The sequence below is a fragment of the Cervus canadensis genome, chromosome 2 (genome assembly GCF_019320065.1).
Source record: "Cervus canadensis isolate Bull #8, Minnesota chromosome 2, ASM1932006v1, whole genome shotgun sequence".
Lineage (NCBI taxonomy): Eukaryota > Metazoa > Chordata > Mammalia > Artiodactyla > Cervidae > Cervus > Cervus canadensis.
In genome coordinates, this window is record NC_057387.1 from 75,366,154 (window position 1) to 75,374,034 (window position 7,881).

Here is a 7,881-nt window from a genome sequence, read left to right on the forward strand (position 1 = left end):
TAGCTGGGTGAAGACCTGCCAGCTATGGGGGTCTTAGGAGAGAAAGAGAGAGAGAGGTGGGGGAGGGGGCGGGGGAGGACAGTCTTCATTTTCCCCGTTGTCCTACCCTTGCATTCATAGAAGGGAGAAGAAAACTGGCAAGGAAAAGAAGAGAAAGATTAAGGATGCAGTAACTTTGCCTATTGAACCACTACAATCAGCTAGAGACCAGAAAGACTAATGGATAAAATTGGCCTATTTATCAGTTTATTCCAATGACCATTAGGGTACGTCCATTTTCTACTAAGCAAAATATACTACACCAGATGTTGGGGTACAGAGATGATTAGGATAGAGTTCCTGCACCCAAGGAGCCCACAGCCTAGTGGGAGAAGCAACTATGAAAGCCCAGAATGGACCAGTATTACACAACAGAAGCACACACAAATTACATTAATGGAAAGAGTTTTTTCTAGTTGGAAGGGAAATGGGTTTAGGGAATTAGATCCCTTTTGAACTGTGCACTAAGGGGCAAATAGGGGCATCTCAAAGAAGTAGCAATATAACCTTTTATTATTCATCCATTAACCCAAACCAGCTTTACATACCCATTCATTCAAAGTCGTACTTGAGAAACTTTTCAATGTAGATACGTAATGAATTCCTGCTCTATACTGTTTCCCATTTACAGTTTTGGAGCAAACATTTTCAAACACTAGCCCTTGCAGTGTAGAACACCCAGTCGTCCCCAGTTGAGATGCTGTCTTCTTGGACCTGTTGCTTTTAATCCTATGTCATCTACCTTATTTACTAGCTTGAAATTGAGCCCAAAGCCAAAATGAATACTATGGAAGCAATGAGCATTTGGAGGGAAGCCAATAAATCCTACAATGCAGTCATAGTTCTGACACAGTCTCTGTAAAATGATGAAAGTATAATCTTTTTCCTGAACTCAGTAACAATTAATTAGTCAGACTCATTAAATATAAAGAGACTGTTGCCCGAATAGTGTGGGAAGGGAAACTAAATTGTGATTCAATCTAGGAAGAAAAGAACCAGTTTGAGTGACAGGCTCCCCCTCTCTGAATGTTAGAACCTTGAAAAATATTAACAATTACTAAAGCACACAAGGTTATTATATCATCTTCAGAAACATATGTCCAAAGGGTTATTGTTGCAAAAAAAGAACTAAATGGACTCTAGTATGAAGATGATGTCATCCATTTAAACATCTTTCCCACTTCTCCTTAGAAATTATATAAACTAACAACAAGAATGGGAAAAAATGTTAAATGCCATTTTCAGCAAACATACAGATTTTACTCACAAACTCCAAAGTACTTGTAAAGACTGCTAAAAGCCAGCTGAGTTTGAGCAGAAATCACATGGAAAAGGCCCAAGGAGAGTCAGAGGAAACCAGCAGTAGGAATATCAGAAAACATCAGAAAAGGTGTATTTCCTGGAAGTTTGGGTGGGGGGTTAGGGGGAGGTTAGTTAGCATAAAATACAAAAGCAGTTGTCACTCAAGAACCAGAGCAAAACCTGAATATGTAAGGCAGAAAAGGCATACATGGAGGGGATAAAAGGCATAGAGGATTTCCAGGGAACCCTGTAGCAGGTCTCAGGGTCAGCAAAACTATAATCCTTAAAGATGAGGTAATTACTGTGAGATGTAGAAGCCTTGTTCCTTGTTTGCAAAAACTGGAGAGCACAGAACTGTTAGCAAAAGGTCTCCTGAGCCAAACTTACTTCAGATATTCAAAGACAGTATGCTTACAGAAGACCTATAATTACTGGAAGCTGTCTGTTGGTTTTTTTTTTTTTTTTTTCCAAACTTACTTATTTTTAATTGAAGGAAAATTGCTTCACAATATTGTGTTGGCCTCTGCCATCCTTCAACATGAGCTAGCCATAGGTATACATATGTCTCCTCCCTCTTTGACCTTCCTCCCACCTCCCACCCCTTCCCACTCCTCTAGGTTGTTACAGAGCCCAGGTTTGAGGTCCCTGAGTTATACACCAAGTTCCCATTGGTTATCTGTTTTACACATGGTAGTGTATATGCTTCCATGTTACTTTCTGCCTTTGTCCCACCCTCTCTTTCCTCACCCCTCACCCCTTTTGTGTCCATAAGTCTGTTCTCTATGTCTGCATCTCCCATCTCCACTGTTGCCCTGTAAATAGGTTCATCAGTACCATCTTTCTAGATTTCATATATATGCAGTAATATACAATATTTGTTCTTCTTTTTCTGACTTACTTCACTCTGTATAATAGGCTCTTGGTTCATTCACCTGATTAGCACTGACTCAAATGTGTTCCTTTTTACGGCTGAGTAATAATCCATCACACACACACACACAAGAAAGGCTTGGACACCTGGAACCTCTTTCCAGAAAGCTAGCTCAGGCTTTTCCACGTGGAGGTGAAAGAGTTCCCAGCAGCAAGAGATAAGGCGGGCCCCAGTGTTCACACTGTTTCAGAATTCTGCATGTCGTGTTTGCTAATGTCTCATTGGCTAAAGCAAGTTATATAGCTAAGACTAGAGTCAACATGGGAGCGCATGGATATGGAATGGTGTTATTGTTGGAAGTCTTTAATATAACAATCTACCACAGAAAGCAAGAACTTTTTGATTGAGAGAATAGGAAAGCTACCTTGAATTCTCCATGTCAGAAACTTTCTACAAGGACTGACCAGAAAAATATATGATTCATTTAGTAGTGAGAAATGATAAAGAAGAAACTTTATCACAAAAGGATACAAAAAGGATACAAAGGCACAAAAAGGATACAAAAGGCACAAAAAGGATACAAAGATAATAATTTAAAAAGAAGCATCAAAACTTACCAAGAGGTGAGGAAAAAAGTTGCCAAAAAGCCAGTGAAAATTGAAAAAAAAAACCACAATAGATCATAATTTAAATAGTGTTTACTATTGCCAGGCAATATTCTAACCACTTTATAGATATGAACTCAACAGAATCTCAAAAACAAAACCCTATGAATTAGACATCATTGTTATTCCTATGATTAACATATATATGAAAGGAACTAAAGTACACAAAATTAAATAATTTGCTTAATCACAGAGTAGAAGCCAGTATTGAAATTCGCTCATTCTTTCTCCAGTGTCTGTACTCTTATTTAAGTTATAGCTTGTAACTCTTAAGTTATATTGCCTCCCTTAATGAAATATATTTACTATTATGTTAAAAAAGCAACATGATCTATTGTGGATGATAACAAACATAAATGAAGAAACACGGAAGAGAGATGAGACTTGAAATGAGTTGATATAAATTAGGTATGAAGAAGAAAAGAGAAACTGTCACAAAAATGAATACAGCACAAATTGGAAGAAACACAGAAAGAAATTAGCACTGTGGATAAGTAAGAAACAGGGAAGACAGATATAAGAGAATGGCCAAAATTAAATGAAAATAATGAGATATATATTTCTAAAGTATTTCATAAAAATGACAGTGATTGAAGAAATATAATGCAGAGCCAACATACCTATAAAGTGTCTCTAAAGAAGAAAACCTTAGCAATGGCACAGAGCAAATACTTTCAAACAAAATTATGAAAGAATTTTCATGAAATTTAAAAAAAAGACTTGAATCTACATGTTGAAAGTTAACAACATGCAATAAAGAAATTTGGTTTATGATAGTTAAGCCAAGACATATTATTCCTTAGAATTTAATTTCTCTCACTAAGAAGAACTTAAAATAAAATTTTCTCTTAGAGGGTGCAAAAATGAAAAAAATTATGGGGCCCCATTATAGTAGATTAGAATAATCATTAGGATTATATTAGCATTCTTTTTTTCTATGTCTTACCCCTTTATCATTTCTAATCTTTAGTATTTATATCTTTTTTCTTACTTTTTAAATTGAAGTGTAATTGATTATCAACATTATATTAATTTCAGGTTTACAACACAGTGATGCAGTACACTTACAGATTATGCTCTAAAATTATTGTAAAATAATGGCTGCATATTCCTGTACTGTACAATATAGCCTTGTTGCTTATCTATTTTATACATAGTAGCTTACATCTTTTTTCTTGATTAACAATATTTTTAGATATCTTATTTTTACAATAAAAAACCCAACTTCTGGAATTATGTATTAATTCAGATCATTTCCTGTTCCTAACTCCTTTATTTCTTTTTCTAAAGAACTTAGTTCTTTTCTTCTGTTTTGCTTCCTTTTATTTAATAGTATTCTTTTTATATTTTTGAGTTGGTGCTTACTTAGTTAATTAAGTTAATACTGTGTCACAGAATTCTGAGAAGTAGTGTTTTAGCATTATTTCATAAAAATCCTTCAATTTTTGTTCAGAAGTATTAAGAGAATTTTTTGCTTATAATTTCCAGTTGGAGAGGCTTTTTTCTGATTTTTCTATTGATTTCTAGTTTCATTGCATTGTGACCATAGAATGGTGTCCATAAATTCTTTATTTTCAGATTTTATTGAAATTTTTTTTGTGGCTTCATCCATGGCCATTTTTCATAAATTAAGGCTATAAAACCATCACAATGTAGGAAATATAAGAGTATCTGGAAAACCCAATCAAATGAGTTGAAAACTATTATAAATAATAAACAGTATATCAATATAAATCAAAGTAGTCTTTACATATGCAAATAACAACCAGTGTTCAAGATGGTTATAGAAAAGGCAGAGGAACCAGAGATAAAATTGCCAACATACGCTGGATCATCAAAAAAAGAAGAGAGTTTCAGAAAAACATCTGCTTCTGCTTTATTGACTACGCCAAAGCGGTCGATTGTGTGGATCACCACAAACTGTGGAAAATTCTGAAAGAGATGGGAATACCAGACCACCTGACCTGCCTCCTGAGAAATCTGTATGCAGGTCAGGAAGCAACAGTTAGAACTGAACATGGAACAACAGACTGGTTCCAAATAGGAAAAGGAGTACGTCAAGGCTGTATATTGTCACCCTGCTTATTTAACTTACATGCAGAGTACATCATGAGAAACGCTGGGCTGGAGGAAGCACAAGCTGGAATCAAGATTGCTGGGAGAAATATCAATAACCTCAGATATGCAGATGACACCACCCTTATGGAAGAAACTGAAGAAGAACTAAAAAGCCTCTTGATGAAAGTGAAAGAGGAGAGTGAAAAAGTTGGCTTAAAGCTCAACGTTCAGAAAACTAAGATCATGGCATCTGGTCCCATCACTTCATGGCAAATAGATTGGGAAACAGTGGAAACAGTGACAGAGTTTATTTTTGGGGGGCTCCAAAATCACTGCAGATGGTGCCTGCAGCCATGAAATTAAAAGACGCTTACTCCTTGGAAGAAAAGCTATGACCAACCTAGACAGCATATTAAAAAGCAGAGACATTACTTTGCCAACAAAGGTTCGTCTAGTCAAGGCTATGGTTTTTCCAGTAGTCATGCATGGATGTGAGAGTCGGACTATAAAGAAAGCTGAGCACTGAAGAATTGATGCTTTCGAACTGTGGTGTTGGAGAAGACTCTTGAGAGTCCCTTGGACTGCAAGGAGATCCAACCAGACCATCCTAAAGGAGATCAGTCCTGAGTGTTCACTGGAAGGACTGATGTAGAAGCTGAAACTCCAATACTTTGGCCACCTGATGCAAAGAGCTGACTCATTTGAAAAGACCAGATGCTGGGAAAGATTGAGGGCAGGAGAAGGGGATGACAGAGGATGAGATGGTCGGATGGCATCACCGACTCAATGGAGATGAGTTTGTGCAGACTCCGGGAGTTCATGATGGACAGGAGGCCTGGTGTGCTGCGGTCCATGGGGTTGTGAAGAGTCAGACACGACTGAGCAACTGAACTGAACTGAGATAAAATAATGAATAAAATATCTCATTTGTATTAGCAACAAAAACACTGAAAAATCGAAAAATAGTAGGCAGGAAATATATAAGATCTATAGACAGAAAACTTTGGTAGACTGCTGAAGGGCACAGAAGAAAGTATGAACACGTGGAAAGACATTTCATGATTTTAAATAGGTAGATTCAACATCCTTAATTACAAAATAATTAAATAAATAATTTATTAACATATAAATTTAAAGTAATTTCTCTCAAGTTGGTTTTTTTCTTTTTTTTTTTTTTGAACCAGAAAACAGATTCTAAATTTTTTGTGGAAAAGTAAACTAAGAGGAAAAGTTTTAGAGGAAAATTTGGGCAAAACTCGAATTCAAAAGTCATTCAAAGTATATTGAAGTTTGACTCAGAAAAGAAAAGTTCTGTATGGCAAAAAGAAAAAGAAAAGGGAAAAGTAACATTAAACAAACACTATCAGTAAAGGTAAAGGACAAACTAGTATAAACTATTTGAATTTGGTAGACTCTCAATCATTAGTGGTGGGAGTATAAATAGATTAAACTCTGGCAGGCAATTATTTAGCCACAGAAATTAACATCAAAAATGCATGTACAATCTGATTCACAAATCTCATTTTTTAATATATGTCAGTTACTAAGTAAACTGAACATATTGTATGAATACACTGACAGTTATTAAAACTGACTCATAAAATAGTATATATGGAAATTTATTTGTGGTGACATTATTTGAAATAACACACTGGAAACAACTCAAATGTGGGGATTTTTTTTGTTGTTGTTGTTTGGTTTTCTTATTTTAAACAGAGATACAGTCATACAATGGTATGTTACTATGCAGATATAAAACATAAGAGAAAGTGTAATGAAATGGAAATTTTTCCGAGGTACATCATTAAGTTAAAAAAGCACTAGGTTGTGTTGTATGAAAGGAGAGAAGGTTAGCACTCCCCTTGACAAGGATGGAAGAGGCTCTCGGGCCTGACAAAAAAGCACTAGGTTACCTTTAGATAACAAAGGGCTAAAATTGAGAATATATATTTGTCTGAATTGAATATGCATTTTAAAAATCTCTGAAAGGATATTCAACAAGCTGAGGTAGTTAACTCTGGGAGATGATAACAAGCTTTTCAGTGAATTTTTAATACTGTTTGATTTGAAAATCATGATAATTTTTGTCTGTATTAAGTAAAATAAATTTTAAAATCATTAGATACAATGTGAATTATGTTTATCTGCCATCTTCTCTTTAAATTTGAGAAAAAATGTGATGTGCCACAGAAAAATAATAGTACCACAAGTACTTTCTTTCTATGAATAGGTCAAGCTAATTTCCACTTGCAGGGTATAATCATGTTAGCAGGCATGATTCACATAGTTATTTCAGGTGCATAATCTTCCTTTGTTATTAATTAATCATATATTCAAGTATCAAAAGGGATGACAATGACTAAAGAAATGATATATTTACTCATGTCCTGTTTAAAAATTCTTTTATATTAGACTTCAGGCCAAAATTGCCTTAAGCATGAACTTCAAAAGCATGAAGGTGTGAACCTAGCTACTTAATGAACTTGAAGAATGTACAAATTCAAGTCTGTGGTTCTCAAACCTTGGCCTTAAGCAGAAAATAAGAATCGTCCTCGGATCAGGTCACCCATAGGAGGATCTCTGGCTTATCTCATAGAGAATCACACAGCAAAAACTTAAAGTCATTGTGAGTATTGGAAGAACAAAATCAAACATATTGTGTTCTGGAAAACTGCAAACTTGCTCTGTTTTCAGCTCTGCGACCCATTCTTTGGGAAAGCGAGTATAAACAGACAATAACCTATTTTACAGTGAAAACATGATTCAAGGCAATTCAATCTTCAAGTTTCCTTCTACTACCTATCTCATAAATATACTTCAGTTCCTCCTGGTTTCTAAGGCACTAATTAGATTATGATACTTGATATTTGTAAGTGCACTCATTTCATCTCCAAGAAGAACCAGAACAATAGCAATGTCATTAAAGTTGTCAGTCTTCTCTATATG

General features: G+C 35.2%; 1 non-coding gene across 1 annotated transcript; it reads left to right on the plus strand.

Moving 5' to 3' along the window:
* Nucleotides 1-6,762: 6,762 nt before the first annotated feature.
* On the plus strand, nt 6,763-6,883 carry LOC122437544. Its single transcript, XR_006268353.1, has one exon. It is a non-coding gene; the product is annotated as a U6atac minor spliceosomal RNA (small nuclear RNA).
* The last annotated feature ends 998 nt before the right edge of the window (nt 6,884-7,881 follow it).